At 40.4% G+C, this 13,582-nt stretch overlaps 1 long non-coding RNA gene across 1 annotated transcript in view; it reads right to left on the bottom strand.

The window, feature by feature from the left end:
- Window positions 1-5,919: 5,919 nt before the first annotated feature.
- The window catches only part of LOC143964214 (uncharacterized), a 29,193-nt gene continuing 21,530 nt past the window's right edge, over window positions 5,920-13,582 (bottom strand). Inside the window, exons 3-4 of the long non-coding RNA XR_013271097.1 lie at window positions 6,801-6,936; window positions 5,920-6,720 (exon numbers count right to left, since the gene is read on the bottom strand). This is a non-coding gene — a long non-coding RNA (uncharacterized LOC143964214). The remainder of the gene's footprint in view (window positions 6,721-6,800; window positions 6,937-13,582) is intronic.

Raw genomic sequence — 13,582 nt, 5'->3', positions numbered from 1 at the left:
CTAGCCCCAGCAGCTGACAGCTTCTCATAGAGTTTGATATGCTAAAGCAGGGGTAGGCAACCTGGAGCCCTCCAGCTGTTGCATAACTACAAGTCCCATCATGCCTCTGGGAGTAATTGTAACTGCCAGCCTTGCAATGCCTTGTGGGAAATGTAGTTCTACAACAGCTGGAGGGCCCCAGGTTGCTTACCCCTGTGCTAAGGGATACCTGTGCCCTCTGATAACAGCTAAGACCACAGCCCCATGCAGCAGAGCTAAATGCCCCATGTGCATGGGGTCTTAATATATAGTACTGAGACATAGCATGTCACTACTGAAATGAATAAGAATAGCAAACAAGAACCCTCTAGCAGGACTTTAAAGATGTGATAACTCCAAAAATGCGTATGCAAGCAAGAAATATATAAAATGTATAAGTTTAATGGTACAAATGTCTAAAAGAAGAATCAATATATAGAGAGTTTATATCTCAATTTTACAAGTACAATATAGTATAGCCACATAAAATCATAAAGAACCACTTCGTTTATATCACTCTTGTGCAGGTGTACAGAGTGAAACTCTACACGTTTTGAGATTATGCAGGTGGTAAGGAAATTTGTGATATCTACATTTCAAAAAATACCAATAAGTACAGAATATATGCATATATGCATCTACACGCAGACACTTTATTTTATAGATTTAAGAATAAAGATTAAAGATTAAAAACCATATCTACTGACCAGTTATGTAGAAACTGATATCTTGGGTATGAAGTAAAGGATAAAAGACAAAACACAACAAGAAGAAAGCTGCACTGAGCTCCATGGTGTCCTAAAATAGTGTTTCTCAACTCCAGTCCTCAAGGCAACCCAACAGGTCATGTTTTCAGAATTTCCCTCAGATGAAATGGCTGTGGTAATTACTAAGGCAGTGAAACTGATCAAATCACCTGTGCAAATCAATAAAAATCCTGAAAACATGACCTGTTGGGCCGCCTTGAGGACTGGAGTTGAGAAACACTGTCCTAGAAGATAGGAGCATGACCCACCAGATAGCAATGGAGATCAAAATGGAGGAATCAATAGTGAGGGGAAGAGGTCCGACCTAAAGCCAAAACATACGTGGCTAGGCTGTAGATGGTCCAAATCTATTAGTCATATAAATACATAGGGTGAAAGAGCAAAGCTCAATATTTAGGGAAAATATGTCAAAAGGAACATAATATATTCCGAGAAATTGGATTGGATTGATTAATAATATCCAAACCTAGCTTACTTTGACATAAATGTTGTGCAGAGGTGGTATAGTGGCTAATTAAGTGATCTACAAAAAATAAATATTATTTGCAGCTTTTGACACTTGCCCAAACTGGAAAGCATAACCATTTGAGAAATATGTATAATATAGTGGATTAAAAGTATATGCTTACTTGCAAATTGTTATCTCAAAGCAGCGGCATCCAATTGAATAGCTACCAAAGAAGGAGGGATCACCTAAATGGGTAAATGTATCGATCCTAGAGATGAGGGCATAAACCCATGGCAATAAAATGGAGAATCATTTTATCAATCTAAAAAATAGATATCAGTATACAAGCCATAAAATGGCTAGAGGGAAATTCAGGAGTTGGGTGATCCTTACTGCTCTTCCATCAACCTAGAAGTATACATCAGAAACATAGGCTGACCAAGTATCTTGCCAAGGTGAGTGACAACCATCGATACAGAGCCAAGGTCCCAACGTTTTGAAGAAAGCAGCATGAATGAAGCAGCACATGGACTGACTTTTATATACCTACCATGGGGAGGGATGAGTCAGAAAAGTGGGAGGGAGGGGGTGGATGGAAGGGGGGAACGAAAAACTCCCACATCATTGAGCCAGATGGAGGAAGACATCGCAATCCATATATAACGAACAACAAACATATTTTTTATATTCCTTTTTCTATCAAAATACATTTGATACCCTTACCGGTATTTCTTCCTCCTTTTTACTTACAGTGGGTTATATATGGTGAAGTTACAACTTTACAGTGCTATTCGACTTTTTCTTAGCAGCGTATATGTAAGTACTAATTGAGGCTATGTTAGCCCATCATATTGGACTGTGTTATGTCCAGTAATGTACATCACTCTTATTTCTTTCTCCTTAATTTCAATATAGACTTGCCCCTGTGTGGTCGCACAAACGAAACCTCCCTTTGCTGTGATTGTTGAGCTGCCCAGTTCTGTGCCCTATTGAGGGGGGGGTCCCTTTGGTAAGTTGGGTGGGATTTGTGCGGTGGGAGGGTCTATGAGCCATGATACTTGTTTTGTGCTTTTTTTTTTTTTTTCTCATACTATATGCATAATATTATTTCCATTGTTTGATTTTGTGATATTGATTATGTATTTATTATTGTCAGAGCCCTTGTTGAACACTGGTGACTACATAATCTACATAATCCCCTAAAGAAGCCATTGTTTGGCTAAACATGAAGGGACTTGATATGCAACAGTGACCATCCCATGTATATGAATATTTTGGTGAGTACCACTGTTTGTATATTACTCTGCTTATGTTTTATGCACCCTATGCTTGACGTTCGCTGTATATTTATGTAATAAAATTAATTTTTTAAGTAAAAACTGTAGCTTTTATATATTGTAGTGCTAGTGTCAAAATACCATGTGCTTATGGCACAAACTAACAGTGACCATCAACCTAAGTACACTGATCAGTGATTAAATACAAATAAAATGAAAATATAAAATATAAATGAGTCCATAAAGTGTCCGTCCAGATACTTGATGGATCCACCACAAAGCCGACTGCTTTAAAGAGGAAAAAGGCCAGCAGTTGAGTAAACCTCTAAAGATGATGACATCGGTAAAACAATATAGATGGATACTCTTACCAGAGCTGATGGACCTGCGTGTCAGCAACACCAGATCATAAAAGCATGTAAAGCCACGATCATGCAGAGACGATATGCCGGGTCATGAATGATCCTTCATCAATACGAGCCAGTCTGTGATGTCATCAGGAGACCTTTGCACAATGGAATCCAAGAACTGGAAGGAATGCCGGCAAAAAGTATGCCACCCAAAGGTGATCAACAAACTCTTGGAGCAGGTGATATGTAAAACATAAAAAACACACGCTCCCAATAGTGTAGATCAAAAAGCAAAATGGCTGTTTATTTTTATAAAAACCAGCAAAAAAGTATACAAAACAAAATAAAACGGTGCCCACGAAATTAAAAAGCAAAAGGGGAGCAAAGAAACTGGGCCCTACATGTTTCGTCCAAAGCGGACTTCTACTGGGGCATTTTATACATTGGGCACCGCTATAATCCCTATACACCCTCTTTCTTTGTATTTACCAATATAAGGGATGAGGTGCGGGATCTTATGAGGTCACTCAACCCGCAACCTTTCCAGCTTGATTAAAAGTACAGTTGCTCTTGTGGAAGTAGCGCTACATAAGTAAATTACCAGTATTTTGTCATAAAAAAAGCTTTTTCCTAAAAATGTGTATATACACTCTGAACACTGTTCCAAAACATACATATATTTTCCAATACTCCATAGATCATTCAGCCTCTGATACATAGTTCCAGGGCTTTTTTTCTCAGAGAATAGGTACAGGTACTCCATGCTTCCAAGTTACCCCTTGGCTCCACCCCTCATCCACCTCCAAACGTTCCTTGGTCCCACCCCCTACCCACCTTCCAGTGCCGCTCCTTTTAGAGAATTTAGAACCAAGTACCATTTTGTAGTGTAAGTTGTTTGTAATTAATTAATTAATTATAAGCCAGTGAAATAGATCCCATGCAGCCAGCAACAATAGATCTCCTCAGGAACAATTGTTCCCATCAGCAACAATAGACCCCTTACAAAAATATTACCAAGCCAGCAACAATATATATTCAAGCAGCCAGCACCAGTAGACTCCTCCAACAGTAGATCCCTCCCAGGAACAATTGACCCCACTGGAACATAAGGTCCCTCACAGCAACAATAGGTCCCCACTATCAACAATAGCAACCCTTGCATACATTGTGTGCTGGAGGTGCTCAAAACTGGGTTCCCCCATAGTCCGATGCAAAAGTTCTGCATAGTTCTAACCATTTAGCTTTGCTCATAGCAATATCACAATATAATATGTATTATATCAACCCCTATCACTTGGTTAATGGAAGAACTTCTCACAACGCTTTTCTTGGGCAACAAGCTCACTTCTTCAGGAGGAATACAAAGTTTCAGAATACGATTTGTAATATTAAATCATCTTATACATTTATATTGCGTATTCACATATAACTAACTTAGAACTGCAAAATAGCAAGAATCTCTTTAAATCTTTAAAATAGCATTTGAATCTGCAAATGCAACTTTATCCACCAATGGATACCCAAAGAGGGGTTAAAGGAGGAAGACAAGGATGGAAAATTGTAACAGGAACACAGAAAGCATTTCAAACCAGACAAAAGTTTGTACCCTTCCCTGGCTTTCTTCCAAACTAACAAGAAAATGTTACAAGCATTAAACTCTGGATTATAGAGACATACATTTGCTGTGGATCAGCCATAGGTATCTACAGACCATGTCCAAAAAAGTATTTCATATAAGCTGTTTCTGCAGACCAGACCCTTATGCCGTTTACTCCTTTTTTTTAATTTAGAACCCTCCCCCACCCCCTAAAATATGTCCAAATGTAATGTGTGTCCTTAAATTAATTTAGAATCCTCCCCCACCCCCTAAAATCTGTCCAAATGTAATGTGTGTCCTTAAATTCAGGCAGAGTGCCTGAAGCTTTTTTTGGGGGGGCTCTCAAAGTCACCTCAAACCCTCCCCCCCATTCAGTTTTATCAATGGGCCATCAGAGGGGGTGAGGAATCTGATAAGTGAGCCTTATATTGTTGTCTTTTTAAATACTCCTTCAAAAAACGTTATACTGATGTTGTGCAAGAATGTTTTTGTGTAATCTGCTTGCAATCTTATGTGCAAAATTACTTATTTTTTTTCTTGTTTGACTCCACAGTTTCCTTCAACGCCACAGGAATGGCAGACTGTGGCCTCCCATTTTGCTGATCGTTGGGACTTTCCCAACTGTGGAGGGGCGATAGATAGGAAGCATGTCCACATTGTGTCACCACCCCATTCAGGGTCTTACTATTATAACTATAAGGGGTTTAATAGTGTAGTGTTAATGGCAGTGGTGTCGGCACACTGAGTTTCTCTATGTGGCTGGATGTCGGAGTCTTCGCCCAGACTGAGTTTTACCAACATCTCCAGACTGGTGGCCTGGCATTGCCTCCTGATGCGGACAATGTGGAAGGACTCCCCTTTGTCTTCATACCTGATGAAGCATTCGGTCTGGGCAAGCACCTGATGAGGCCATTCCCCCAAAGGACCGTCACCCCAGAGAGGAGGGTTTTTAACTAACGGCTGGCCAGAGCGAGAAGAGTCATTGAGAATACCTGTTTCTGACAGCAATCCATATGGCGGACTACAAAATCAACCACATCATCCTGTGCTGTTGCATCCTACATAATTATTTAAGGAAACATTCTCATGATTATCTAGTCTCAGTTGGGTCTGAGGCCGGACATATTCCAGAAAATTTCCTGACAGACCTGGATACTATCTTGGCAATGCAAAGCCCCCGTCAAGTTCGGGAGAGATATGTGAATTATTTTATGGGTAGGGGGGCCATTGCAATGCCAGACAATGTCTAAAATTTATATTAAACATTTTCTGATAAAATATAGAATTTTCTTTATAGCTTGCTTTTCATTTTGGCCTTCTCCTAGGTTCTCCTAGTGCACTTGTAGTGCCAAGTGGATTTTCCTTTAGTAAATAAGCCCCATTGTTACTGTAAACACAAAATTACTTACAAAACTGATATTGAAAGAAGAAGCCACACATTGTTGTATTTCAAAGGGTTTACTATGTGCACATTCACACATGTGCATTTCTAAAATGTGTTAAAACTTTTTTGGGTTTTTCTCTATATTTGTTTTGGTATTATATTTTTTCAACAACATTTTATTTTTTTGTTTTCACAATCTTTATTTTATTTTTTTGTTTTTTGTTTCATCAATATATATATATATTTTTTTTACAAACAGGAATGTTTTAAAACATTACATACACAACTCTGGAACTTAAAAAGGTCAACGTATAAAACTTGAAGGCAATATCAGACATTATAGTGTCAAAAATGTCTTGATATTGCCTTCATCAGATAAGGTGACGTCACCCCTGTAAAAGCCACATTTTGAAGATGCACACAAATTGGGAGTCCAAATGTCAACATGTGCTATCTCCCATCATGGGGGATCAATGGACGTGTTTTGTGGGTGCAATCCCTACCTCTCACCTACTAGCGTTATGAAGAAGGGGTTGCACCCACAAAATGCGTACATTGAGATCCCCTGATGGCAGATAGCACATGTTGGCACACCGTGTACATCTTCTAAATTGGCTTTTCAAATTTTAAGAACTTAAAATTAGAATGTGGTAATCTAAAAAGGAAATGAAGAACATCGATCAATTTCATTTTAGGCAAAAAGGGATTAGATTCTCCCCAAAACATCAATCATGTTCTTCATTTTCTGCTGCATGATGTCCAGGCGATTGCATATTGTGTCAATCTCCCCATTCCAGGCAATGATCTTGGTAATGAGGGTTTGGGCGCTGGTGCTAGTAAATGGTTCCGCTGCTTCCCCTTCCACAACCAGATCATCACCTAAAATTGATGAAAAAACATGTATTTAGAAATATGTAGGCATACATAGATTACCTGAAGCTGGGGTGTCAGACACTCACCTGGTGGGTTGCCCATGTTGCCCACTTCCTCCACCTCTCCTTCCTCCACATCCTCGGGGGGGGCTGGGGCTAACTTGCCATTAAGGCTGGTGAGGTCGGGGGTCCCTGGGATCCTGTTGTCTACGTATTTTCTCCCCTTTGAGAATGAAACAAAAGGTATACTTAGCACACCGATATTTTAGTGCTTAACATTGCTTAGAAGTGGTGTACAATTGTCTGTTTGGGAAGGGATCCAAGTTGAAGACATGATTCAAATTCCCTTTTAACCAAACTGCAATACTTACCTTTTTTGGCCAAGTTTCACAGATGGAGACACCCCAAGTATCCCCCCTGGAGCCCCTGTGTAGTTTACCCTAAAAAATGTTCTCTGGTGTCCCACACTAGTGCTCCTGAGTCCAGATGTGTAAACAGCTGCCGAAGTGGATGTGCCCATCTGGAGCTAGGTATATTCGTTTTTAAACATATTTATTGTCCTAATATTAATGATGTTAACTAGATGTTATAATTATTACAAATCAATGATTTTAGACCAAAAATTATGTATAGATATCACTAGACAGTAGTGGCCAAAAATGTTGATGACCAGCTTGAAAAATGCTGGGGTCAGAATGATAGTCTTTTCCATTTATTAACACTCAATTTGCAAGTCATGAGCTGAAATTTTTTTGTGATTGATGAAGCAAATACAATTATGTCCCTTTTTTATACACAGGATGACCTCAGCCAGGAGGAGGGTCTGGAACATGTCAGCCAGGAGGAGGCTGTGCCCAGTGGCAGCCAGGAGGTGGCTGGGCCCAGTAGGAGCCTCACCCAATTCCAGGTGCCTCCCCTCTGCCTTACTGCCAAAAAGTGGACATGTCACCGCTGACATCCGACGCACAATAGAGCTCTATGGAGCATCCGTTCAGGTCCACCTGAAAAACTGACAGGTGGACCTGAACGGATCGTCCATGAGAAAAGGGCCTTAAGGTTAAGAAAAAATACAGGATAATAATGTTGTTGTGGTAACTTGAAACTCAAAAAAATGTAATTATATGGAGATCACTAGCTGCCCTGGGCCCTGTCATTGTTGTGGGGCCCAAAGTAGCTGCCTCATACTTGCCAACTATCCTGGTTTAAATCCCCTCGTCCCTTGAGGTTTTAGTCCTGTGCTGTGTCCCGATAGTGTGAAGTGCTGCTACTAATGCTGCTCAGCTCTGCCCTATTGTTGTGTACAGATGACTCACCTGCAGACCCGGTGTTTACATGTAAATTACTGGCATTCATATGTAAATAGCGGTGTCATTCATATGTAAATAGAGGAGTACGGCGGCATTGATATGTATATCATGCCCCCGAGGTCATATTCACAGTAATCTCTAACAACCAATCAACAAGCAGGAATCATGTGCTGTAACCTCTAGCAAATAATCAGTGAGCAGTAATGTGTGCTGTAACCTCTTGTAACCAGTCAGTGAGCAGTAATGATACACTGTAACCTCTATGTTGTGCATTTGTTTTAAAAATTGCCATTCAAGTCTAACTGGTGTGTTTGTATGTTTTTCCAAGAAGTCATTTAGATTACCAGCAATATGAGTCACAGGACTCCAATTTCCTCTTGTTACTGCTTCATGACTTTGCTTCATATTCTGCACTTGACTTTTCTCTGTGAACTGTCATTTTAAAAGGCTGACCCATACAGGCTCTATGGACAAAACCATTACTTACATTTCTGTTACCATGTATATTGGAAAAAAACAAGGATAGGAATAATGTATTGTGGACTGATCCTCTTCACAATGGGCTGCTTGGCTTAGGTATTTGAGCTATCATTGGATATTCAGTCACATATATGTAGTGTGGTACTAAACTGGCACGAGAGGAGCAGCTGCAGTCTCATGGTGCTGTTGCTACTCTCTGTGTAAATCCATACTAGACTTCTACACAGACACAGGTGGTGTTATTTCTATAGGGTGCCCAGAAGAACATGGAATACAAGACAGCTGCTGAGAAAAATTGTGAAGGATTGTTGGAAATGTAGTTTACAAGAGAGACTGATCTATTACCAAAGGTTTGCTGGAAAACTACAGTTCCCAGAGAGAGATATTAAAAAGGGAGAGACAGCAGTCTTTTTCCCAGGTGGAAAGAGGAAGAAGGGTCTCTTCCTGGGGAAGACCATTGCTGGTACAGACCATAACCCACCTGAGTACAGTGAGAGCAGTAAGTGGGACATCTTTATCTGAAAACCAATGTACTCTGATGGGGATACAAATACTTCAAATGACAAACCCAACAAAAATATATAATAAAAAAATCAATGCTAGTAGCTGCTTCCCACTAGTGATGAATTACCTAATAGACCATGAACCATATATCTCCTAGATACTGTACAAGGGATGATGGTGCTTTCAAAATTAATAAACAGTGAACCAAATGTGGTAAAATATGGAATGCACAAACCAAAGTTCGTAATATAAAATAATCCACATGTGTATGTTTTCAATGTCCATAACATTAAAGTCTCCTTCCTGTGGAAAAAATAGTGTGAAAAACTCCCAAGCTGGATGGATCCAAGCAGAGCAAACATCCTAAAGATAGAAGTAAAATGCTGCACTCACCAGATCATATTGATCCCTCGTTTCCCCAAGCGAGTCAACAGCAGCTCTTTATACTTCTCTGTAACTCTCCTCCTGTTTAAATAGTTTCCCTAATTTCCACACTGGTAGTATGTGACCCGACCATATTCTCAACAAGTGGCATGAATTAGGGAAGAAAAGAGGGCTCCATATAGTGAAAGCACCATTTATTAAACCATAAAAATGTATAAAAGTTTCACTTTCACAATAAACAATATCAATGGCCTAGGTCAGAGTCAGCTCCTGAGGACATCACATTTTTATGACAAAATATGTTGGGCTGTAACTTTGGGTTGACCTAACCAGTTTCTGTTGGCCATCTTGGTGGAGGCATGACAAGTGTACAAGGCTTTGGATACTGTATATTGTGTAAGTACAACTTTTATATGGGATCAGCTGTGATCGGCTCTCCACTATGGTAACCCAGAAGTGATGACCTGTTGCCATTTGCAGTTCACCTGGATGTCAACGGCTCAATTTTTGAAGAAAACAAAAGCATTCAAAAACACCAATCTTGGAATGCTTTTAAAAGGCAGAGGAGGGATTATAGATAGATAGATCTCTCCAAAAAGAGTACCTGTCACATGCCTATTGCTGTCACATGTTTACATTCGTTGTGACAACAATAAAAGTGGTCAAAAAAATTAAAGCAAAATTGTAAAAATAAAATAAAAACAAATTAATTAAAAAAAAAAGTAAGGTGCCCCCCCCCCCCCGAGCGCTCGCACGCAAAGGCAAACATGTGCATCAGTCAAGCGCGCAGCTAAACAACAATCGTCCCACACGTGAGGTATCGCCATGAATGTCAGATCATGGGCAGTGATTCTAGAACTAGAGCTCTTCTCTAAATCTAAAGTGGCAACCTGTAAAGGCTTTTAAATCGTCGCCTATGGATAGTAAAATTTACGTTGTTTGTGGCCTTTGCACGGATGTGTGCAATTTTAAAGTGTGACATGTTTGGTATCCTTTTATTCAGTGTTACAAAAAAATGGGTTATAGATTTTGTTTATTTTAAATTAAATTTAAAAAATGTTCCCCCCCCCAAAAAAATGTGTTTTAAAAAAAACTCTGCGCAAATACCAAGTGGCATAAAAAATTGCAGCGCCCACCAATTTATTCTCTAGGGCCTCTGCTTTAAAAAACAGAATGTTTGGGGGTTCTAATTAATTTTCTAGCAGAAAATACAGATTTTTACATGTAAATAAAAGTGCCAGAAAAGGCCTGGAGCTGAAGTGGTGTCCAGGTAATTGAATTGTATTTTTATTGCACTGTTTTCTAATATGTTGATACTGAACTACTGATCAGCTGTGTGGCATTTTCTTTGGTCTGCCAATACAATCTGCCTATTTTCTAATGGTCAGTGTGTGCCATCTTTGTGTGACTGCTGGGAGTTCCCAGCCAAGGTATTTTGGTGGTGTTACCGTTCTGCCTAGGGCCAGAGAAAGAGCAGAGGACCTAATATTAACAGTGGCTCCTGCGGGGGTAATGCTACAGGTATCTAGTTTTAGCAGGTACCTGCTCCCATGTCTGCTCTGACCGCCTAGGTGACCAGAGTGGAAGTCCTGCCTGTGGTCCCTGCTAGTCATGTTAGCTAGGCAGGCAGGACCCATGGCACATTACCCATCAAGACAGCCTTTGCCCTCCTGGTGGGTATACCCCTAGGGAGTCTTCAGTGGCAGGCTCCCACCAATGGGTGCAGCACAGCCCTGGACCTGTAAGGCACTTTGTAGCTGACTCAGCAAGTTGCGCCTAGGTACCCTAGGTAAACACCTAATGTAATATCAATATCAAAAGACACATTACAGGCTGGACCCACTTTTTCTTTTCAGCAGACTTTGTGCATGGTTTCTGTAGCAGTACCAATGATCAGTCAATCTAAAAAAGCTGCAAAATGAGCCCCTTCAGGCTCTTCAGCAACTGAAAAACTTTCTAGATGAAAAACATATCTTAATAAAAACGAAGAAAAGGGTTTTCTTCTTTTAGAGGAAAGATGTCCTTTCTTTTGGGACACTAGCAAAAAGCTGTGCTTACATGGCAATGGCATAACCAGATATACCTGAATTACTTCATCCTGTGCCCCTGCAAATCAAGAAGTTATATTTCTGAGGTAGTTCAGTACATGCCACTATTGTATTGTTGTTTGTATCACAGCAATACAAAGATACATTATGATGTCAGTACATTACAAAATATCTTTTATGACCATAAGGTATGTTACATCTTTTTTTTAACACGTTTATAGGTTATTTGGTTCAGCTTTGCAGTAACTGAAAAATGTAGCTTTTTGGAAAATAAAGGTGAGACTCTATGCAGATAATAATTATGTATTTAGAGTCAGGGGATAGAATAAGGTAGACTGAAGGGCTCTCATTTTTATCCTAGCATTCATATTTTGCAGCTGGCTGCCCTGCCAGCGCAACCCATATCATTTTCATTGTCCTCTCTTGAACAACTCCATGTCTACATTTCCAAAATTCAGGCCCAACTGATATATGGTTCCAACAATTACATTTTCTGTCTACCTTCAATACACTAGAATAATAAAGGGAGTATTCACAGCATAAAATCCTGATAGATTAGGTGAAATTAATTAACTTTAAAGAGGAAGTAAACCCTGATGGGTTTACTTCCTCTTTCATTCCCTGCAAAGGCAAAGTATAATGGACTACTATGCATCGCATAGTAGTCCATTATGTGTCACTTACCTGACACAGGAGCCAGCGAAGTCGCTGCTGTCCCCTGTAGTCCACCGCATCCATCTTCTTGGTGGGGTCTCGCAGCTCCGCCGCTGTCATTCGGCGAAGCCGCGATGACGTCACTCCCGCGCATGTGCACGGGAGCCGACACGCGCGGCAGCTCCATCGTTGAGAATGCCGCGCTCAGTGCGCCTGCGCGCCGCTGTCTACGGCGCATGCGCCGTAGACAGCGGTGCCTGTTTTCGGGCAAATATCTCCTAAACCATATAGGTTTAGGAGATATTTCTTGGACCTACAGGTAAGCCTTAATCTAGGCTTACCTGTAGGTCAAAGTGGTTTGTAAGGGTTTACAACCACTTTAAGCCATTATGAGGGACTATCCTTCTATCTGTTGAACTTTTTTCAGTGCAAAAGAATGTATAAGGACATGCAAAGGTAGGGAAGAATACCCTAAATTCCCAGCAGTGGAACAGAATTGGGCATTATTACAGAGGGAGCTCTCTCTTGGAATATCTAAGACATACAGTTCTTTGAAAAAGTATTCATACCCCTTGAAATTTGCCACATTTTGTCACATTACACCCAAAAACTTAAATGCATTTTATTGGGATTTTATGTGATAGACCAACAGAAAGTGGTACATACTGTAATTGTGAAGTTGAAGGGAAATGATAAATGGTTTTCAAATTTTTTTGCAAGTAAATATGTGAAAAGTGTTGTGTGCATTTGTATTCAGCCCCCCTGAGTCAATACTTTGTAGAACCACCTTTCGCTGCAATTATAGTTGCAAGTCTTTTTGGGGATGTCTCTACCAGCTTTGCAAGTCTAGAGAGTGATATTTTTGCCCATTATTCCATACAAAATAGCTCACGCTCTGTCAGATTGGATGGAGACTGTCTGAACAGCAATTTTCAAGTCTTGCCACAGATTCTCAATTGGATTTAGGTCTGGATTTTGACTGGGCCAACAAATGAATAGTTTTTGATCTAAACCATTCCATTGTAGCTCTGGCTGTCTGTTTAGAGTTGTTCTGCTGGAAGGCGAACCCCTGCCCCAATCTCAAGCCTTTCACGGACTCTAGCAGGTTTTCTGCTAAGATTGCCCCGTATTTGGCTCCATCCATCTTCCCATCAACTGACAAGCTTCCCTGTCCCTGCTGAAGAAAAGTATCCCCACAACATGATGCTGCCACCACCATGTTTCACGGTGGGGATGGTGTGTTCAGGGTGATGTACAGTGTTAGTTTTCTGCCACACATAGCATTTTGGTCTCATCTGACCAGAGCACCTTCTTCCACATTTGCTGTGTCCCCCACATGGCTTCTTGCAAACTGCAAATGTGACTTCTTATGGCTTTCTTTCAACAATGGATTTCTTCTTGCTACGCTTCCATAAAGGCCGTATTTGTGGAGTGCAAAACTAATAGTTGTCCTGTGGACAGATTCTCCCACCTGAGCTGTGGATCTATGCAA

Source organism: Lithobates pipiens, unplaced genomic scaffold (genome assembly GCF_037356315.1).
Source record: "Lithobates pipiens isolate NorthernLeopardFrog02 unplaced genomic scaffold, aLitPip1_a1.2 Scaffold_8, whole genome shotgun sequence".
Taxonomy (NCBI): Eukaryota; Metazoa; Chordata; class Amphibia; order Anura; family Ranidae; genus Lithobates; species Lithobates pipiens.
This window is presented reverse-complemented; position numbering and strand designations above follow the sequence as displayed.